Consider the following 22,535-nt stretch of genomic DNA (forward strand, 5'->3'; position numbering starts at 1 on the left):
TAAAACTTTTGCAATGTTTTAAATCTTTGTTGAGTAATGTATATTTATTGGGTTACAAGTGTATGTCTGTGTGTCTGTTGCAGGTCCGAATCGCCCATACAGGGACTTGATCCTAGAGGTCACTGAAAATGATTTATCGAATTCTAATGTGCCTGTGTACTATGGTGCGTGATGTATTCACAATTAATCTCGTATCTTATGTTTTATGTAAGCAATGGTCCCTGATCTTCACCCATCTGAAAGTAGTGCACCAGACACCGTACTATTCACTAGATAATGTATTTTTTAAATACTGTGCCACTATAAAAATTCGCCATCACCCAAAATTCAGCAGAATCATAGAATAAGTAAACAAAATATATACTGCAATAACATTTAAAAAAATAAACATATTGCAAACTTGATATAATACATCCCAGAAAACCCCATACACAGTCATGTGATTGTTATATAGGGCCTCCTATCTCATATAGTGACTGTTTGTTGCTCTGAGACTCTTGATCTTTTAATAAATATATTTCAGAGATGTAGAGTTCATGAGGCAGAACATTACTCTAGTTACCTGTGTGTAGCCAATTTGTACATTTAAGGGAAACCATGAATATAAACAAGCTGTATGGAACATGTTTCTCATAGTTTTAATAAACGTTCTTTCACTGGAAGGCTGCCATGTTGTTTGTGTCTCAATACATGACTTCAGATGGGGCGCAACCCTTGAACTTTATAACTGAGCTCTTATTAACACTGTTTATCTTTGATCGTTGATAACTGATGAGAACGCTGTATTGTTTGTCTAAATAATGCTGAGTAGCACCTCTGTCCGTGTGTCTTATTCTGTTCTCCATCTACACTACAGTAAAAAGACTAAATACACAGAAATAAAATGCATCAAACACAACCCAGACCCATTCTCTTCACTCTAACTGAATGGTTTATGTACACTATCAGTACAGAAGATGAGAGAGATAAATGAACACTGAACAGTTTACTTCTGACAACAGTCTGCCACTGAAATATAACGAGAGTGCCTTCTATCAGTAGCTATGAATTAAACTGCTGTCTTTCGAAAACAGAATTTTAGTTACAGTTCTTCAAAACATTATTAACCTGCAATGTCCTATTTTTTAGACCTTTTGAGGTCTCACAGCACACATGAACTGTCAGGCAGTTTGTCTCAGCTGAGATGTTTTATTAGAGAGAGAGAGTCTCATTAGATAAAAGAGTAGATAAAATGCAATCGATGTATCTTCTGTGCATTAATTAAGGGTTCTTATGTCAGTACCTACAAGATGCACCATATATTTTTACATTGTTTTCCATATGTATTTGCATAGGATCTGAGGACAGAGCAGTGTTGTATAATTTTCCAGCAAACGCAAACTAACTCTGATTTGGCGAGTCACCTGCAAAACGTTTAATAAATATGTTTTTATGTAACAAACCCTTGATTAATTTGTGGCCACTATGTTGTAGTTACTGATCCTATTATTACACAATGGGGCGGTTACCCAGAGAGGGGTAAATTAGGATATTTAAGTCTTTTTCCAAAAACATACTTTACAAAAAAACATTGCTGGTGTGCATCTTGAGACAAAACAATCTCACTGATGTATTTTAAGATATGTCAGTACCAGTGGCGGCTGCTGGTCTTTCAAAGAGTGGTAGCTCATTTTCAGCCTTTAATGAATTAATGAACAAACAGTATAAAATAAGATATTAAACTCCACATAGGAAATATGGGAACTAGTTTAAACTCAAACAAGGAATGTGATGTATAATTGTGCAACAGAAATTTGTTTGCAGCAGTTTGTATTTCGACTACACTTGCAAAATCTGCGATGGGATTGAGCTCGAATATCTGCAGCGTTAGCGACTTTTTATTGTACAAAACGGCTGTCAATCAAAAAGAGATGCAGTCTTTTGACAGACCCTCCAATCATAACACAGAGGCCCAGACTCCAGGCCAGCCCACATAATCACATCATTTATCCAATGACCATCTAGTTTTGAAATGCTGAAAAAAACTCTTCAACGCAGTCCCATTGAAGTTAATGGACATTAGGTTTCAACAGGGAAATGCACCGTGATGCTACGGGAATATTTGAGATGGAAATCGAGTCAACCGACCTGCTATATGTAGCTGATTCTGAACAAACTCGTCTTTGAGATGAATATGTTCTAATGCATTTTTTTTTGTCAATAAAATGATGACACAATAGAACATATTCAACCATTATTGTTTTGACTTATAAGGAAAGACGAGCTTCCCTTGTAGTCTTAAAGTAATCGCCTTGGTTAAGGATGTATCCTCGGTTCCCTGATGGAGGGAAAGAGACGTTATGTGGAACCAACATATGGGATTTGACTTGAAAAACTATAATCTTCTTACTAGTTTTGAAATGGCCTACAAAATTGGCTAATGAAATTTGCATGCCGGACTCCGCCCCCGGATATCTGGGTATAAAACGGAGACGGTGTGCTGCATTCATTCACCTTTGGGCTGCGGAGTCTGAGAGCCTCTCTCGACTGCTGCTGTGTGTGGCACGCGTTGTCGCTTGATGGACACAATGACTCGTTCCCTCCATCTGTGAACCGAGCTTAAATCCATAACCAAGACGTTACCTTTCTCTCGGTCTATCGACAATGTGTCGAACCGACAGATGGGATTTATATGGAAACGTCAGGGCCCTGTGCCGAGTCACAATCTCTCGGTGACTGGCCTGGGCGTATCAGACGTGAGTGTTCGCATGAAATTGTAACATTCCAGTGGATAGGTAGGGTGTCCCAAAGCTTTTGGAAAGGTGGAAAGCCCGTGCCAATGACCGTCACAGGCGGAGGCCTTGTTTCTCTAACAGCGAGAAGCTGCCCGGCACCGTAAGGGCCACTAGGTAAGCGCTATTTCCTCAGTGAGGGAGTTTAGTTGAGACACCAACAAGTAGTAAACCGCGAAGTGGAGGGCCACCTGGGGGAGGTCATGGGTTACACGGAGTGGGAACCATCTCATGAGGATACATCATACGAAGAGCCCACGGAGGGGTTGTTACAGACGTCCGGTAGCACTAGGTCCGGTTAGAGCTATCTGTGATTGTTCATATGTTCTCCCGGCCTAAGGGGGGAGGGTGCTCTGCCTATCCGACCCCCAGGGGCTGCTTGCTTAGTGATGGATGGGATACCTGTTCTTAACCAAGTGGTGGGTAAGAAGGGAGGTAGATAGCACACTGACCCAACCTGCTGGAGGGTGGGGAGGTGCTTTCGCAGGCATACGCCCCGCCGGATGCCAGTCCTACATGTCGCCGCGCAGGACGTGGGCTGACACCGGGTCTACGCGAAGGTTGTAAAACCTAGCGAAGATGTTGGGCATAGCCCAACCCGCAGCTCTGCAAATGTCTGCCAGAGGGGCGCTCTGGCCACTGCCCAGGAGGAGGCTATACCCCGTGTGGAGTGAGCCCGCAATGCCAATGGGCACGGGAGATCTTGTGATCGGTATGCCGCTGTGACGGCATCCACGATCCATTGCGCCAGTCTCTGTTTGGAGACAGCCCTCCCATTCTGGTGCCCAGAGACGGCCGCCAGGACCACATTGAGGTCCCAAGAGGGTATGGAGCAGAGACGAGGCAGATTCCTCCTTCTCGCGTCCCTTAGGAACCTGCAACTCTAGGCAATGATATGCCAGCGCAGACGGGGATTTCTCCAAGTGACAGCCGTCAGTGGGCAAAGGTGCACCGCGACCGCACGTTCCACCCGTTCCGCCCAGTGCGCAGTTTGGCACCACACGCCGACCCAAGGAACCACGTATCCAGCCAGGCAGCGGTTTGCCTGGCTTAGGATCCGGACGATTTGCCACCGTCGGTTGGGGAACAATCAGAAGAGCGAGGCGGGGTGCGAGCAGCCCGTGAGCGCTTGGCTGGCGTGTTTACGCTCGCAGAGGTCCCCATATCACTAACGATGCTAGCACTAGCGGACATCGGGGCCTTAGGCACCGACGTCACTGCCCGGGTCGAAAACGAAGTAGTGGCTTGTTACCGGAGGAAGACAGCCACCCGTGATCGCAACTTCTGAATGACCATTTGCCTGTAGTGCGTGCAAGATGTGTCAACGAAAGCTGCCTCAGCATGCTGGATGCCCAGATACTAGATGCAGCCATAGTGTCCTTCCCCCTTCTCGATGAGGGTGCCGCACCCAAGAGAACAGTGGGACATGCCGCGCTTTAGAAATGCTCATTCCTTGAAAGGAATCGCCGAGATGCCCAGGGGTCGCTGCAGGATAGGGACGATCCACTGCTCCAGGTGGTAGATCCGGCAATATGCTTAAAGTTTTTAGTTTTAATTTCTATAGTCATGAGCGATGGCTCTTAAGAACAAAAGGTAAATGAAGGCTGCACGCCGTCTACCTTTTTTACCGGATATCCGGGGCCGGAGACCAGCATGCAAATTTTAATTAGCTAAATTTAATTATTCTTTTATATAGTAGTCAGAGTTAGCGCCGGGAAAAATCGCACCCAAGTTTGGACAGCAGCAAACAAGCCCGATCTGAAAACGAAGAATAGAACACAGACACAAACATGCCTTTTTTTGCAATAAGGTAAATGAATAAAAGTGAGAATTGGAATGCCTTCCTTAAGATGTCTTTCTTTGAGAAGCTTAACGATGTTTTGGGAATAAACTGAAAGTTGAGCATCCGATGCTGAAACCGTGAATAAAGAAACATTATTGAATCGCTCATATTATATTGATTGTATATCTATCAACATACACCGATAACTATTTAAACCAGAGGTCCAGGTCGGGCTATGCTTAATAATTTGTGACCCATCTAAAAGCGGGCCTAACACACGGGTTTCTGACAATTTCATATTAATCTTGAGTACCTATAGAGTAGTATGGCATATGTCGTATCTATGAAGAGTTTTTAGTTTGTTCACATTTTTAAAACATAGATACAGCTGTACGATTACTTTCCGAAATCATACGCCGCGTGTGGGGGGAGGGGTAGACTGAACGCATGCGGTTCATGTCCGTCATCTTTTAGCGCTGGGACGGCTCCATATGTCAGTTTCAAACGATCTCTAAGTCCAGTGTTATATCCACCGTTGTACACTGTTTATTATTGTAAGGCAGCTGGAAATGTTCTAAGAACTAAGGTTGTTTTTGATGCTAGGATACAAGACAATCAAACCCCATTTGTTGCTAGATCCTGAGGAATGATATCCTGCTCTCCCCTCAGGGGTTGTTGATGCCCAGGAATTGAACCCCCTCTTCTTATCACACCTCTCCCCTTCATCTCTTCAGGCCTGATCACTAGGAAAATGCTTATGCTTTATTCTGTGTGTATCATTTATTGTCATAGTATGAAGTTTTGATGATTCATGTTTGGTATTGTTTTAAAGGTCATGGTGCGATGGGTATAAGGTCTAGTTGTTTCAAATCTAACAGAGAGTATATCATAACTGTTTAACTCTAATCCATCACCTGCACTCCTCAAAGAGGTGTGACTTTCTCAGGGAATCCTGTTTATATGTAGATTGTGATCTCCTTTGATGTTCTCTTCACTGAAGAGAAAACAAACAAACCAAGTTTTCTCGCTGACCATTGGCTTTGTTACATCTGGGTATATAAGGTCAATTGGCAAAAGACTGGAGGAAGGCTTCTGTAACCAGAACTTCCCACATTGCAGCTGTGTGTCTTGATTTGGAAGCATCTGTAAACAGAACTTCCCACACTGCAAATGTGTGTCTCAATTTTACCAGGTATGATAAACTTTGTGGTTTTATTTTATTCTTATACTAAGTTAATAATCTTTGCTTAGTACATTAGGAATTTCTTTGTATATGCATTATATGATTTTAATTAATGTTGTGCCTGCCTGGTATAATAAATTGTTATTGTTGATATTATCTCAATTCTTCAAAGTCTGTTATTACAAGTAGATTGAAAGGAACCTGTTCTGTTACCGCAAAATCGATGTGTCAGGATAGGTAGGGCTAGAATATACTAGATTTTTTAAAGGAGCATTGCTAAAGCTCACATGATTTCCACCTATTATCTGGCCTAGCAAGTTGCATGATCGTGACTTAAATAACTATTGTTATGTTTCTGAGCAAGCATATCGCGGCCAAACTTAATGATATTAGTTTACCCGGCAACCTCTGACTAGAGATCGGAACTGACCGTTTTGTGTCCGTGAGATCCATGAGCCCGGCCGGCGTGAGACTCTGAGCGACTGCAGGTCCCAATCGAAAGAATAACTCTAATATTAAATATTAAAATATGAAGATTTATAGATAAATTAACGCTTATCAACAGATACATTTGAAATGACATATAAGTTATTTTATATTATATTGAAATTGGAGTCAGATCGGTCTTTACCACAGAGTCATTTAAATTGAACTAAATTGTAACAGTTCTTGAATAACTTCATGTAGAAATCGCTGAGCAGAAGCAGAACACGAGATCCCTTAAACCACGACATTGGATTCCGTCGTTGGGCCTTTGGGTGGTCTTTTACAGTATATTACACCGTAACATTCATCAACCAAATGCAGTGAACAAACAAACACCTAAATTTCGCGAACATATGCTCTCTCTCTCCTGCACACAAGTGAAAGTGAAATCTGCGCATGCTCCTTCTCATGCGCTCCATGCTGAGGTGTGGGCATACCGCGTGCTTTTCTGGGAAAATTGTCGCTTAATGGACTAAGAAAAATTGTTAACAGTAAACAGTTTTAAATAATTTGAAAAAAAAACTCTGAAACCTTTACGATCACTGGGTGAGTGTATTGAGCACTGAAATATTACGTAATACGCCCAACTCGATTTTAGCAAGTTGACCATGTTAAGCATGAGAAGACAGCACGTTTAACATTGTCAAGAAGTCAGAATGCATGAAACAGCGTTGCAGAACCACTTTAACGTATAATTCGGAAGGCGCGTGGTCTTTGAGCAATAGGCAAACATAAAAAGAGTTGATTTGGACGAATTTGAGGTTTCATAAAAATAAGTGCATTAAGCCCTCGCCTATCCCGCAAAGAATACTTTTTAAACATCAAAAAGTATCCTTATTTTTGTGTTTTTTAAGAGGTGTACTAACTAAATAGGTGTAGGTTTGTAAATACAAAAGCTGGGTCCTTCAGAAGAAATTGCACTTGCGTTCTGGTTTTAAAACATGAGGGAATGAGAAAATAAAGCGCGGGAACTGATTAATGTTATTATAATTATTAAGGGTTTTTTGTTATGAATAGGATATGATATTAAATGAGCCGACAGACATTCAATGCGAGTGCACAGACAGTGTGCGATCCTGATATAGGTCAACACATAGGATACCCCTTTTGGAAAAAACAGCATATGCTAGTTTGGAATGTTTTGATGCTTGTTCGCTGGTCTAAGCTGGTCATGTGCTGGTCCTTAGCTGGTTTAAACTGGTCAAACCAGTATCAAAACATACCTAACCCATTATATGCTGTTTTTTCAAAAGGGATAGGCCATGTGAAGGCCTATATCAGGACTGAATACACAAAATGACAATATTTAATTGTAGCTCAGTTGGTTGAGCATTGCGCTTAACAACGCAGGGTTGTGGGTTCAACCCAGGGAACACACGCTGATTAAAAAGACATGTATAGACTTAATGTGCTGGAAGTTGCTTTGGATAAAAGCGTCTGCTAAATACATAAATGTAAATGTTATGTGGATGTTTGATTAACTGTTAGTGAAAAATATCTGATGTGTAACATTATTTAAGATCCTAGCAATGCAATACAGTAGCATAGATATTAAAGTCTCAATTTCAATCAAGTTGTCGGTGTCTGTTGGGGAATGTACATTTTTTAACCCAACTGTCAACTTGTCTGTTGGTATTTGTTGGCATTTGTCTGTGCGGTGTGATTTGGCCTTTAGACACTTTTCTGTGGTTTGGTTCTGAAGATAAAGAAAAGGCCACAATGAGTTAAAACAACATGAGGGTTCAATAATGACAACATTTCACATTTGTTTGAACTCTCCCTTTGAGCTCAGTTCATGTGTCACTGGTAAAAGGAGATTGAAAGCGTTGAGTGATGGTGTATTGTTTGTAAACTTTGGGAGGCTGTCTGTTTGTGTTGTTGTAGTATTTCCATGTGTGATGAGTGAAGGAAAGGAAAAGAAAGAAGAAGGTCACACCCGTCTATCGTCATTGCTTTGGAATAATCAGTCAGTTAGTATGAAGTTTTTGTAAGAGTTTTCACTTTTTCAAACCATTAAAACATGAAGAATTTCATTTGAAATTACGATCTGGCTTTACTGCAGGAAACGTCTGCAGATGGCGTCAGTAGATTGAGATGTCTTCTGCATCTGTAGATCTTGTTTCCAGGAAAGGTATTCTTTCCGTTTTAATCATCCTGAAGGCAAATGACTGTCAATTTGCTTGAACACATTTGACTTGCATTTCTGTACATGCAAATTATATATCAAAGTCACAAAGAACTATCCAGAAGTCATAATGCATCTGTGAAATATGTTGAAAACTTTTACTGAGAATCTGTAACATTTATTTTAAATGTTTTTTTAAAAAGGCTTATTAACATACATGCATGCAGTTGTGTGTGAGACACAGATTTGAGAGCAGAGATTCAAAATGTAAATTAGTTCTGTATAAAAACAAAAGAAGTAAAAGGTTTGTCTGCTTGTTTGTTTTGACATATTTGCTTGCTAAACCGACTGAGAAACACATGCAAAAACATTATTGTGTCAGATTGACCTCCAACTTTTGTTTTCTATTTGTGCAGATATAATTCATGGCAAACAAAGTTTTCTGACTGGTCACATTCACCTGCCATTTGTGTGTTGTGTTGTGATTGGACTGTGTCACTGTCACTCATCACACTCTTTTGTTATTGGTTGTGTGTCAGTTGAAGTAAGAGAGAGTCACAGTTCTATCTTCATCTTCAGACTCACAAAACCTCTTGACTGAGTAAAGATGAAGACTACACTCACTGTGCTCCTCATCATCCAGCTCTATGGACTCATCTCATGTGCTGTTAAACAACATTATTATATAAATCAGATGAAGACATGGTATGGAGCACAAGATCACTGCAGAAGCTTCTATCATGATCTGTCCACATTCACAGATGAGATTGAAGAACAGCAGTTTTTACAAGAAGCAGTCAGTCAAACCTCTGATGCCTGGATTGGACTCTACAAAGAATCTGGAATCTGGACGTGGACGACTGGTGAAGTTGCAACACGAATCAGCTGGGACGATAAACAACCAGACAATGATAAATTTGCCTTTTTAAAAAGGTCTGTCAAGAAACTGCATGATAGAGTTCCGCAAGATAATCGTACCTTCTTCTGTATGATATTTGACTTTGTGGTGGTTCAGCAGTCTGAGAGCTGGGAGGGAGCTCTAGAATACTGTAGACATCATCATGATGATCTGGCATCTCTGAGCTCAAGCAGGAGTAAGGATTATGCTCTCAGTAAGATCACAGGAGCTCAAACTGAATACGTGTGGATTGGTCTGCGCTTTCTGAAAGGAGAGTGGTTCTGGATCAGTGGAGATGATGTTCAGGACTGGGTGAAGAATGAACAGCTTCAATGTCCTGCTCAAAATCAACGCTGTGCAGCTCTGAACAAGAACACACAGATCTGGACACCCAGAGACTGTGAGGAGAAGCTCAACTTCTTGTGTTTTTAGACTAGAAGAGAGTCATTAGAGTTATTCAAAAATGCATAATGCAAGTATATCTGGTCATTGCTTTTTACTAACAGATAGTTTAGAAATGATATTAAGTCACCAAAACTAAAACTTATTCCTGTTCCTGACCTGAGATGAGGCTCTCCTGCTAAACCCTGCCGAGGACAAGTGGATTATTTCACAAGAGTTCACAAGTGTCGTTTTTAGTTGTATAAATATTTTTTATTAGCTTTTATTTTATATTTTAAGTTGTCATGCTAATACTTCTAGCAATTCTGATATTTACTATAATTTTTTTTACTTGAGATGGTTGAATTTAATTTATTTTTCCTTTCATTTCCACTATAATGATTAGCATTTCTAGTACTCAGTTCATATTTTAAATCTACATTTCAAGTAATATTTCGACCGTTTTTTTAGTTTGAATAACAGAAATCTTCGAGTAATCATTTGTATTGAACCTCAAGATGGGTTATACACAGTCATAAAAAGTTTGTATGTAATATATATATGTAATATGTGGAACACTTGGTGTAAAACATGACTTTTATCAACAATATCTTAAGCATCCAGAAAAATAATGTATTTTTTGCTAAGATTTGGCCAGTCTTCAATAAAATATAAATGTACAAATATTTGTTGGCAGTTTCAAATGTTTTTGTTGAAGCTGTCATGATTGTGCCTTTTCTAGTCATAGTTTTCGAGTCTTGAGGCAGAATCATGACAGACCCACGTGTCTAGTGTGAGAAAGACACGGCATTGTTTGTATTAGACATGCCATGCGCTTTCTCATTTCTCGTATCCTTGTTAGTATTGTTAATGATTTAATACCCCTCACCTGTTCCCTCTCGATTTGCTCCCCTTTAAAGTGCCCTCATTTCTATTGTCCTTTGTTCGTTCGTTTTGAGTGTTTGCATGTGTTCTCGTCTGCCAAGTTGTTCATGCCTGTGTCCCTACCCCCACCCCTGGGCCCGGCTTTTCAAAAGGTTTAATCCGGATAAAATTGATCCGGATTTAGTAATCCTTATTTTGCGATCCGTGATCACGTTATCCAGCTTACTTTTGGAGCCAGTTTTTTAAAGCAACATTGGATTGGATCAATCTTTTTCGGATAGGAACTTTTCAGGATCACCAAATCTGGATAACCAGTGCTGGATAACCATGCTCAAACAGGATAGGAAATCACAATGTAGAACTATAGATACGTAAAGAGCAACAAGTAGAATAGCCAGTGTGGGGTCAATATAAGTTTATTTTTATTTGAAATGAAAACACACATATTAAAAAAAAAAAAAACCACCTTATCCTCTTCCAGCAGTCCGCTCATCTGAGACCTACAACACAAACAATTGAGCAATTGAGCGTTTAAATGGAGTTCTGAGAGCGGAACCACAGAAAGCAAGCATGCAGCATAACCCTTGCCTGTATTGTCCTGCACAACATCGCTACTGAGCGTAATGTCCCTCTCTGTGCTGACAATGATGCACCTGAGCCCCTTGGAGCCCCTAACCAACCTCCTGCATTCTGCCAGAAAGCAAACAGGACGTGCAACAAGGGACGAAAAAGTTAGACACTATTTCTGATTTGGATTTGTTTTGGATTTCAAAAATCAGTGATTGCCATTCTTTGCATTTTTTTTGGTTATTCTGTAATCATTGCATGCATCACTAATACATATTCTAAAAACAAAATATTTTCGATTGTGATGAATATATATATCAATTAGTGACAGAATAAAATTTATTGTTTTTGGTCAATTTTGACAACGGTTTGGAGGATTATTTTATGAGGCAAAACTCTTTCTACTTTGCTGTAGGCCTATACTGAAAGGCTGAATACGTTAAAGCTTACCTAATCACTGTAGCCTGACGGATGAACAATTTAAATTAAAACCTTATGAAAAAATATGATATCTTGTAAGATACTGCATGATCCAAATATAGTATTATTTGATACATTTTTAAAGTTTTCATCACATTTTGGGCATGAAATCCACGCTGAATCCACCCTTCTGATGGGATCAGTTTAATCCAGATTTCTTGGATCAAAGTGATCCAAATCCTACAAAAAAGTTCTGAAAAACCTAAACTAAAGGTTTGATCCGGATCAAAACCAAAATTGGATTACTCGATCTAATCCGATTATGTAATCCTTTTTTTCTTTTGAAAAACACATTTTCAAGATTTGATCCAATCCGTTATCCAAAATCCTAGTGGATTACTTTTGAAAAACCGGGCCCTGGATGTTTATTGTTTATCTAGTCGTGTCTTAGTTGAAGTAATTTATTATCCTGTCTCTTTTATTTTTGCCCCCTTGTGGGAAGTCTTGTTTTGGAGTTTATTTTGTCTAAATTTGTTTTCCCCATTGTGGGTGTTTTGATTTGGGTTAAATAAATCATTATTTTATTTAACCCCTTCATAGCTGCCTGGTGGGTTCTTCCCCACCAGATCTTGACAGAAGCCAAGTGGTTTAAGTGATTTCATGATTATCTTTTGTTTATTGTACGGTGTATCTGGCAATGCCAGACTGGGTCTGGGTGTTTGTTATCCGCATGTATCACGCGTGTGTTGTGTTTTTACAACCAGGGGCCAGTTTCAGAATGGTGGTTTAATAAAAAGCCACACGTGGCCGTGTATTACATCAGAACAGCTTCTTCCCTTACATGCCCTCACAAATGCTAGTTTTCTATGGACAATGAGAAATGACTTAATAAAGTGTGAAAATAAAGTGCACAAATAATAATAAAAAATACAGACATAAATGCAGAAATGAAGCATTAAAGGAAAATAAAGCAGGGTACAAACTGATGATCAAATCAGTCTGAAACTGACTCTACAGTCTGACACCCTAACAAGTGTCCTATACACACTGACATCTCCACTCATCACACGAGCACTGATGCAGAGTGAGAATATTATCATTTCTGTTTTATTTCTGTTGTTTCATTCATTTATTAATTCATTTACTGATTAATGTATGTGTGTATTGGTACACTTATCTCTTTATTAATTTAAATTTACGTCATATTCAGCAAATTAGTAAATCAACTGTATGAAGAGTGGAAAGTGTGCCTCGCCCTCAAGTGCTTTCTGCTGCCAAGTTTTTTTGGTACAGTTGCCATAGTGAAACACAATATCGGAGCTCCGTTGATCATGGCTTGTCATAGTTGTGGTGCACACACTTAAATCAAAGGAATCCTACCCAGAGTTGATTGAACAAACTCAAATCAGCTGTTCTGAAACCAAATCCTCAAAGTTTCTCATCTCCATCACACTTTAACTTGGTGTTGGTTGTTTATTGAAACGGGCCCCAGTTGTTCTAGTGTTGTGGTATTTTGGCAAACAGTGAGTGTACCGTCATTAGTTTTAATGATTAGTGTGTGTAACACACTGTTGTAATGATAGAGGTGTAAATCTTTAGAAATAAAGCTTCATGACTTTCAGCACATACACAATCCGAGATATTTCTGTAAATAAACTGTATTTCCTCTTGCCTTTTTATTGACTTACATCCACCTCTATGTACAATAGTGTATATCACAGCATAAACATGTGGTTAGCATACTTTTGTGAGTCGGGATCGGATGGACAATTATCTATCCCATGATGCCAAAGGAGCTGAGCAATGGTCAAATTTCAAAAGTAAATCAAATAAATATATCAGAAAACTTTAAGGCGTACGTCTGTTTTTAATATAAGTGCCAATAAATGAATTTCTCGAGACTATTATTTTACTAATTATGTTTTTATCTGTGCCTATGTACAGGTTGTTGTTAATACGTCAGAGGTCAAAGAGCACACGCTCATGACAAACAAAACATTAACACAAGGGAAAAAACAAACATACCCTAGACAGGGACCCTGATGTGATATGTATGCTAATGTCATAAAGATTAATGTTACTCTGAATAAACTACTGGATGACAAGCAGTCTGGCTTCAAAACAAACCACTCCACTGAGACGGCATTGCTTTTGGTCACAGAAGCACTGTGGCTAGCCTAGGCGGAATCTAAATCCTCGGTCCTGATTCTGCTAGACCTATCTGCAGCGTTTGACACTTTCAATCACCAGATACTGCTAGCAACCCTGTCATCACTAGGAATCACAGGCTCTACCCTCCGCTGGTTCAAATCCTACCTCTCCGACAGATCCTTCAGGGTGTCATGGAGGGGCTCGCTGTCCACGGCTCACCACATGATCACTGGGGTCCCTCAGGGGTCGGTGCTTGGACCGCTGCTTTTTTCCATCTACACGACATCACTGGGACCCATCATACAGGCACATGGCTTCTCATATCACTGTTATGACGACGACACCCAGATCTACATCTCGTTTCACCCAGACGATACCACTGTAGCAGCTCGCATTACAGCCTGCCTCGCGGACATCTCAGCTTGGATGAAAGACCATCACCTCCAGCTGAACCCTGCCAAGACCGAACTACTCGTGTTTCCGGCACACCCTACGGTCCAACACGATTTCAACATCCATCTTGGCAATACCACAATCACCCATTCCAAAACAGCCAGGAACCTCGGAGTCATATTTGATGAACAGCTGTCCTTCAATGATCACATTGCAAAGACAACACGGTCATGCCGATATGCCTTATTCAACATTAGAAAGATCAGACCCTATCTCACGGAGCATGCGGCACAACTCCTTGTCCAGGCCCTGGTAATCTCAAGGTTGGACTACTGCAATGCTCTCCTTGCTGGTCTTCCTGCAAAGGCTATCAAACCACTTCAGCTGGTTCAGAACGCAGCAGCACGCCTCGTCTTCCAACAGCCCAAAAGGGCTCACGTGACTCCCCTTTTCATCTCTCTTCACTGGCTACTGGTTGCAGACCGTATCAGATTCAAGTCACTAATGCTTGCCTACAGGACTATCACTGGATCTGCATCGGCTTACTTCCACACTCTCCTGCACTCCTACACCCCATCAAGATCCCTGCGTTCAGCAAACCAGCAGCGGCTTGTATTGCCTTCCCATAAGGGCAGTAAATCGCTCTCCCGCTCTTTCTCATTCACAACTCCTTCCTGGTGGAACATTCTTCCTATCTCTGTCCAAATGAAAAAAAAATACACTAACCCTTTCTCTCAACAGGTAGTGGTCTAGCTTTTGTTGAAACCAGTAACTTTGTATTGGCACCTAATGTATTATGGCTCCTGTATGAACTATCGCTTATTGCTCCTAAACTCTTTGTAAGTCGCTTTGGATAAAAGCGTCTGCTAAATGTCTAAATGTAAATGTAAATGTAGTCACTCACTATATAAGAAATTACAGAATTTAAATAAATAACCATTTACCTGCTTAAGACATTTGAGTAAAAAAAATACTGGGAAAGGATTGAACAAAGTATCCTTCTAAGACTAACCTTTCCCAAGAGTCAGTGCACATCGGTGATTATAGTTTAAGAAAATGTTGGGCTTTGGGGATTTGACAGTTGATAAACTCAATGTTCTTTTAACTTATTCAATCATTCAGCTGTAGAAATCACCAAACTGGTTATATTACATAACTACATCACTGTACATACTCAGTGCTGTCAAATCTAACGCTTTCGCCTTGTGACACATGGATTTGCCTGTGTTCACATGCACTCATGCCACACATCCAATTGTTCACACAAAAAAAAACGATCGTGGGCCAAGACTCGTTCGTTCCTTTTCAAACTCCTGACGGTAGATGGTGTTGATGGCTGGCGGCACCCCAAATTTTCAGACAGAAGAATAGATACCCCACCCGAAAGACAACAGGCTCTCACTAAATCCTTGATGTTTCTAGTCATATCCATGGGCGTGGATCTTCTTACGAGTCTTACGAAACCTGAACCCACACTTAACCTTACTCTAACCTGCTTGAAGATTCAGCACCCAAGGACGACTTCCTGGAAAACAGCCAGGGAAGCCAGGACAGCATATCACAACCTCCGATAACAGCAGAGCAACGGGACCTTTCACCAGACACCTTTTCCCTCTCACCAGCCTCGCCCCTTCTGTGCTTCTCACAGAAAATGGAAGAACTGGTGTATGCTGGAACCAGACTATCCCACTCTTTTGCTGCAAGCCCCCAGATAACAACCAAAAAAAGACAGGCTCCATTACCACCGACTTCGAAGCCTGCAGCAAAGCTTGCGGGCCCAGCTCGCCCTACCGCTCCTGTGAGAATTCTGTGGCCTCTGCCACAACGCCAGGCCCCACACCTTCCTTCATCTGCTCGAGGTGAACCGAAAACAACTGATACCAGCTCTCAGTGATGTGTGTCGGGTCCCCGTTTTGATAACAGTAACTTTCTCAAATGTTTACAGAACAAGCGGGAACCCAGTGTGCCTGCATCTTCCTCTATTGCTGTTCTATTACAAGATAGAAAGTCTAAGGCCTTAAATAGCCGTACTGCAAACCTAACTAATCTGGTGCCTATTACACGTCGAACTAATATTGCTGTGGGGATAAGTAAGACTGTTAAGATAGCACTCCTTAACATCCGCTCACTTAAAAATAAATCACTTCTAGTCAACGACTTAATAACCACAAACAATCTGGATTTTATGCTTCTGAATGAAACCTGGCTAGAAGACAGCTGCAGTGCAACAATCCTAAATGAAGCAGCCCCCCCTAACTTTACTTTTATGAGTGTTTGCAGAGCTGCTAAGAGAGGTGGGGGTCTAGCTGCTCTTTTTAAAGATATCTATCAATGTAAGCAAAAATCATTTGGGAATTATTTGTCTTTCGAATATCTGGGTATTGTGTTAAAAGGTGCTCCACGCATTTTACTTATCATTATTTACAGGCCTCCAAAATACTCTCCAGCCTTTGCTGAGGATTTGCTGACAATTACCTCAGAGTTTAACTGTTTTGCCATTGCTGGAGATTTTAACATCCACATAGATAATGCAGAAACCAATATGGCAAAAGAAATCAATACTGTTTTAAAAACTTTTGATCTTACTCAGCATGTACATGCACCCACACACAATCGTGGGCACACTCTAGATTTACTTATCAGTAAGGGTCTAAACATTTCATCGATTGTTATCAAGGATTTAGCACTGTCTGATCATTTCTGTATTTTCTTTGATATATTGATCTCTCCTGCCACTGAAGCTAGGTCTGTGTCTGTCAAGAAGAGATGCTTAAATGAGAACACTAGTGTACTATTTATGAAGGCTATATCCTTAACACCAAGCATATCTGCAGACTCTGTTGATTTTCTCCTTGATTCCTTTAACTCAAAAGTTAAAACTGTAATTGATGATATTGCTCCTGTGAAAGTCAGGAAGAAGAGTGGCAGACAAAAAGCACCTTGGAGAAACTCAACAGCAGTGCAAAATATGAAAAGACAATGCAGAAAAGCAGAACGCATATGGCGGAAGACAAAACTTGTAGTCCATTATAACATCTACAGAGACAGCCTACATGCTTTTAATATGGAACTAGGCAAAGCTAGACAGACTTTCTTCTCAAATATTATAAACAGTAATTTAAACAACACACGCACTCTTTTTGCTACTGTAGAGAGACTGACAAACCCGCCAAACCAGATTCCCAGTGAAATGCTCTCAGACAACAAGTGCAGTGAGTTTGCCTCTTTCTCCTGTGAGAAAATCAATAATATCAGAAAGGTGACCAGCACATCCTTGAGTTGCCCTGGGGTTAGACAGATAATCAAACCACCTGAGAAAGTTGTTACTATGTCTGACTTCAAAGAAATTGATGGCACAATTTTGGAAGAAACCGTACAACACCTTAAAACATCAACCTGTTCTCTTGACACACTTCCCACATCATTTTTCAAAAGTGTGTTAAACAGCTTAGAAGCAGATCTTCTAGAAGTGGTAAATGCCTCACTTCTCTCTGGGAGTTTTCCAAACTCCCTGAAAACTGCAGTTGTAAAGCCCCTCCTGAAAAAGAACAATCTGGATAAGACCATATTAAGCAGCTATAGACCGATCTCAAATCTTCCTTTCATAAGCAAGATCATTGAAAAAGTTGTCTTCAATCAGCTGAATAAATTCTTATGCGCGAATGGATACTTTGACAATTTTCAATCTGGTTTCCGACCACATCACAGCACAGAGACAGCGCTCATAAAGATAATAAACGATATTCGCTTAAATACTGATTCAGGCAAATTATCAGTGCTGATACTACTCGACCTCAGTGCTGCATTTGACACTGTCGATCATAACATACTTCTTGACAGGCTGGAAAACTGGGTGGGGCTTTCTGGGATAGTCCTAAAATGGTTCAGGTCATACTTAGATGGGAGAGGTTATTATGTGAGTATAGGAGATCATAAGTCTGAGTGGACATCCATGACATGCGGAGTCCCTCAAGGCTCAATTCTTGCGCCAATCCTGTTCAACCTGTATATGCTCCCAATGAGCCAAATAATGAGAAAGAACAAAATTGTTTACCACAGCTATGCAGACGACACACAGATCTACTTAGCTCTATCGCCTAACGATTACAGCCCCATTGACTCCCTGTGCCAATGCATCGATGAAGTCAACAATTGGATGTGTCAAAACTTTCTTCAATTAAACAAAGACAAAACTGAAGCAATTGCATTTGGAAACAAAGATGAAGTTCTCAAGGTGAACGCATACCTTCACTCTAGGGGTCAAACAATTAAAAATCAAGTCAGGAATCTTGGTGTGACACTAGAGTCAGACCTTAGTTTCAGTAGTCATGTCAAAGCAATAACCAAATCAGCATACTACCATCTGAAAAATATTGCAAGAATTAGATGCTTTGTTTCCAGACAAGACTTAGAGAAACTTGTTCATGCTTTCATCACCAGCAGGGTGGATTACTGTAACGGACTCCTCACTGGCCTTCCCAAAAAGACCATTAGACAGTTGCAGCTCATACAGAACGCTGCCGCCAGGATTCTGAGCAGAACTAGAAAATATGAACATATCACACCAGTCCTCAGGTCTTTACACTGGCTCCCAGTTAAATTTAGGATTGATTTTAAAGTATTATTACTGGTATATAAATCATTCAATGGCCTAGGACCTCAATACATTGCAGATATGCTCAATGAATATAAACCCAACAGATCACTCAGATCACTAGGATCATATCAGCTAGAAATACCAAGGGTTCACTCAAAGCATGGCGAATCTGCTTTTAGCTATTATGCCAGCCGCAGCTGGAACCAGCTTCCAGAGGAGATCAGATGTGCTCCTACAATAGTCACTTTCAAATCCAGACTCAAAACGCATCTGTTTAGCTATGCATTTAATGAATGAGCACTGTGCCAATGTTCGTCCGACTGTCTGTACTGTACTGTATTTTACTTTTATAAACTGTTTTAATTACTCTTATTTCTTTTTATTATTTTAATTTCTTCTATGTAAAGCACTTTGAATTGCCACTGTGTATGAAATGTGCTATATAAATAAAATTGCCTTGCCTTGCCTTGCCTTGCCTAACCATATAAACTACCTATGATCGTTAAACTTGCCAAAAGCACAGTTGCGTCATGACGTCAGACTCGAAACACCAAGGATTTAGTGAGAGCCAAAGACAACGAGAGAAACTACCACCTCCTGCATATCTCCGTTATCAATTTTCAATTTCATTATGCAGCAACTACATGGATTGTTAGTCACATACTTGTATTAATGACAACCTCTTGATTTGTGTTATTTTTGGTTGATTCAAGATGAAAGTCAGGCCAGGCTCAAGAGGCTTGTGCAGACATTCACTTACCTTATAAGTGCACCTGCTTTTCTTCCAAGCCACTGTACCAACTTTCACTTCTTTCAGCTTGCAGGTGTCAATATTTTTGTTAAATGATGAGGTAGGATTGGATTTAGCTGTTATTTCCATTCTGAGTTTCTGGCTGATATCTGCAGGGTTCCTCTAAAACAGGTTTCACCTACCTGTTTGGTAAATGTCTGTTATAGATGGTGAAATTCGTACGCAAGCTATGTTCCAAGTTTATAATTCCAGCAGCTCTGCAGGGCCACGAGGAGCCTTGTGAAATTGCCTTTAAACAGAAGGCAAACCATTTACCAGGTTAATGTTTGACTATTATTATGATCAAACACTGTGTTATGTGATATTTATCCTTGTACCTAGCCTTTTGCCACTTCATGAGTAGAAACCTAGTAAGGTTTGTGGTAGTCCTTCCATTAACCGTGAGCTTCTGGTTGGATTTTTGCCCTATGTGTATTTATGTTAACCTGATATGTTCAATCTGTGACAGGAAGAAAGTTGAACATTGGGTTCACAACCAGGGCTAAAGTTAACAGATTACTTGACGAGGGTGACATTACACCAGCAGGTGGATTTATTCCATGAAGCTGTGTTGTGTTTCCTAACAAGTGTTGTGGACTATGCACTCAAGAAGCTGCCACTTGAAGAGCCACTGATCAAACATGCAAAATTCATAGATGTACGACAGAGGGATGAAAGGGACATTGAAGATGTCCTATACTTTGATTTTATGATATGGTATGTTCACTCCTAAACTGCACATAAACTATTCTTGCATCTCCTCAAAGATGCATATGAACTGCTGCTGGTTGATGACAATATACGTAAAGCTTAACAACTCGTAACTCTAGTTTCAAAAATTGGTTTCTCCATCTCCTCCCATACCATGGGCCAGAGGAGCATGACGCTGTGGGTGAGGAGTTTCTAAATTATCAGACCATGCCAATGATATCCCTGCAGGACGAAACTGAAATTAAAAGCTTCTGGGCTGAAATGGCAACCGGAAACATAAGGTAAACATTTATTTTGTCTTTCCTTTTGGCATGTGTGGCTTGGCTACATCTGTTTCTTAAAAATTGTTGCATGCATATGCTGAGAAGGTGAGACGTTAAACAGAGGTAGTGTTGGATGCTGAAATTGTACGCAGGTTGTTAGCATTAGCCACGCGTGGCCTTCTGCGAGTAAACGTTTGTGTACGAGATGTAATGACAGTGTGGATTTGGAAACACTTAGTAAAAAGGAAGGAATGTACAAGACAAATAAAGATAATAGATAAGTGCAATAGTCCAAGTGCAAACATTAATGCTCAAGTGCCTTGTCGGTGTCGTTGCTCGGTGGAGTCGCACAGGTAGAGTCGTTGGTCTTTACTCTCTTCGGTCTTTAGTCGCACAGGTAGCGTCGATGGTCTTTACTCTCTTCGGTCTTTAGTCGCACAGGTAGAGTCGATGGTCTTTACTCTCTTCGGTCTTTAGTCGCACAGGTAGAGTCGATGGTCTTTACTCTCTTCGGTCTTTAGTCGCACAGGTAGAGTCGATGGTCTTTACTCTCTTCGGTCTTTAGTCGCACAGGTAGAGTCGATGGTCTTTACTCTCTTCGGTCTTTAGTCGCACAGGTAGAGTCGATGGTCTTTACTCTCTTCGGTCTTCACGCGATGAGGGCTGCACGCGACCGCTGCACGCGGTGGATAGTCTTACTTATATCACCGTTTTAGTCTAGCACTTGAATTCAGCAGGACACGCCTTCCAAAATCTCCCAATAAACGCAACTGTTAACACGTGACTCAGCGTGATTCACTGGACGCACACAATGGAAACGAAACTGCGCTAGATTCACTAAGACACACTCACAATAATCAATTAAACTTACGACTTTCAGATGATTCTCAAACTGCAACAAACTGCTTCTCCTGCTTCTCTGATTCTAATCAAATAAATCTATCAACCTACCTTGGTTAAATTCTTAACACTGGTCTATGAATAAAGCTTTATCGCGGTACATAGGCAGTCATTTAGGCACATCAATAGTTTGTTCAGCACAAGTCTAGAAGGCCCTATAAGTCATTATGCCGAACATGAATTAGAATAAGTTCAGGTTTTGCACATCTTTAGCAGACCATACAAAAATCCACTATAATGCAGGAAATCACATCTAATTAATCCGAAATTTCCTGGGGGTGGCCTTTCAGCTATGTCTGCTTCACAGCATGCAACCAATATTGTCCATCTCAAGTAGGCAGCCCCTATCAATGGCTTTGGGCCTCCCCACAAACCACAAGAATGCAGGGTACAACATCAAATTCATTTCAACTTTCTGATATCTGAACCACCAACTAGTGTGGCTGAATGCGCGGCATAATTTTGATCACCCCTGACACAATCTCACTCCAAGGTTTTTGAAAGGTTGGTAGGAATGCATACTGCTGCATTTGTGAGGGGTTGTGATATCGAAGTGATTGCCAGGCACTATGTGTAACCACAACCCTGTCAAGCATTTTTCTTTACTAAAATGGTGCCATTGTCAACTTTTTTACTTGTCAAGAAAGAAGTTGAATGTGAACACAGCCTAACATTTCTTATATTTTATGGTGCAAGGAGCACACTGCTTAAACTCTGAAGGGGATCCCTCACTGGACCAAAAACTTTAATGTCCATTTAATCATATTGAACATAATATCAACCAGTAGATGGAGCAATACTCTTTCAGATTGTTGTTTTTTCAAGCTTTCTTATAGCATAGTTCCAAATTTAGGCATAGATATATGATATTTTATCATCTTTAAAGTGTTAACATGTTTCTTAACTGTTTCCCTTTTCCCATTCTGAAGACTAGGTCTGTCTTAAATAGCACCTCATGTGTGTTAATGAGAAGAACAGTTTTATAAAAAATGTGTTTCGACAATAAATATCCAGGAGAGGGCCATAGAGATCCATTCCTTTTTCTGGATGTGATCACTGCTCCTATCACAACATTTGTGACACATTTTGTAATAAACGTTTGAATCTTTGCAAAAGATTACGAAAGTCATTTTTCGGCTGAAGAGGGTGGATTGTAAATGTCTCAAAAATAAACAGCTGTATTAACTTGATAAAAGTCCCGCAGTGGTCAATAATTGAATCCCTTCCCAGA

This window comes from Triplophysa dalaica, chromosome 8 (assembly GCF_015846415.1).
Source record: "Triplophysa dalaica isolate WHDGS20190420 chromosome 8, ASM1584641v1, whole genome shotgun sequence".
In the NCBI taxonomy this organism is placed as follows: domain Eukaryota; kingdom Metazoa; phylum Chordata; class Actinopteri; order Cypriniformes; family Nemacheilidae; genus Triplophysa; species Triplophysa dalaica.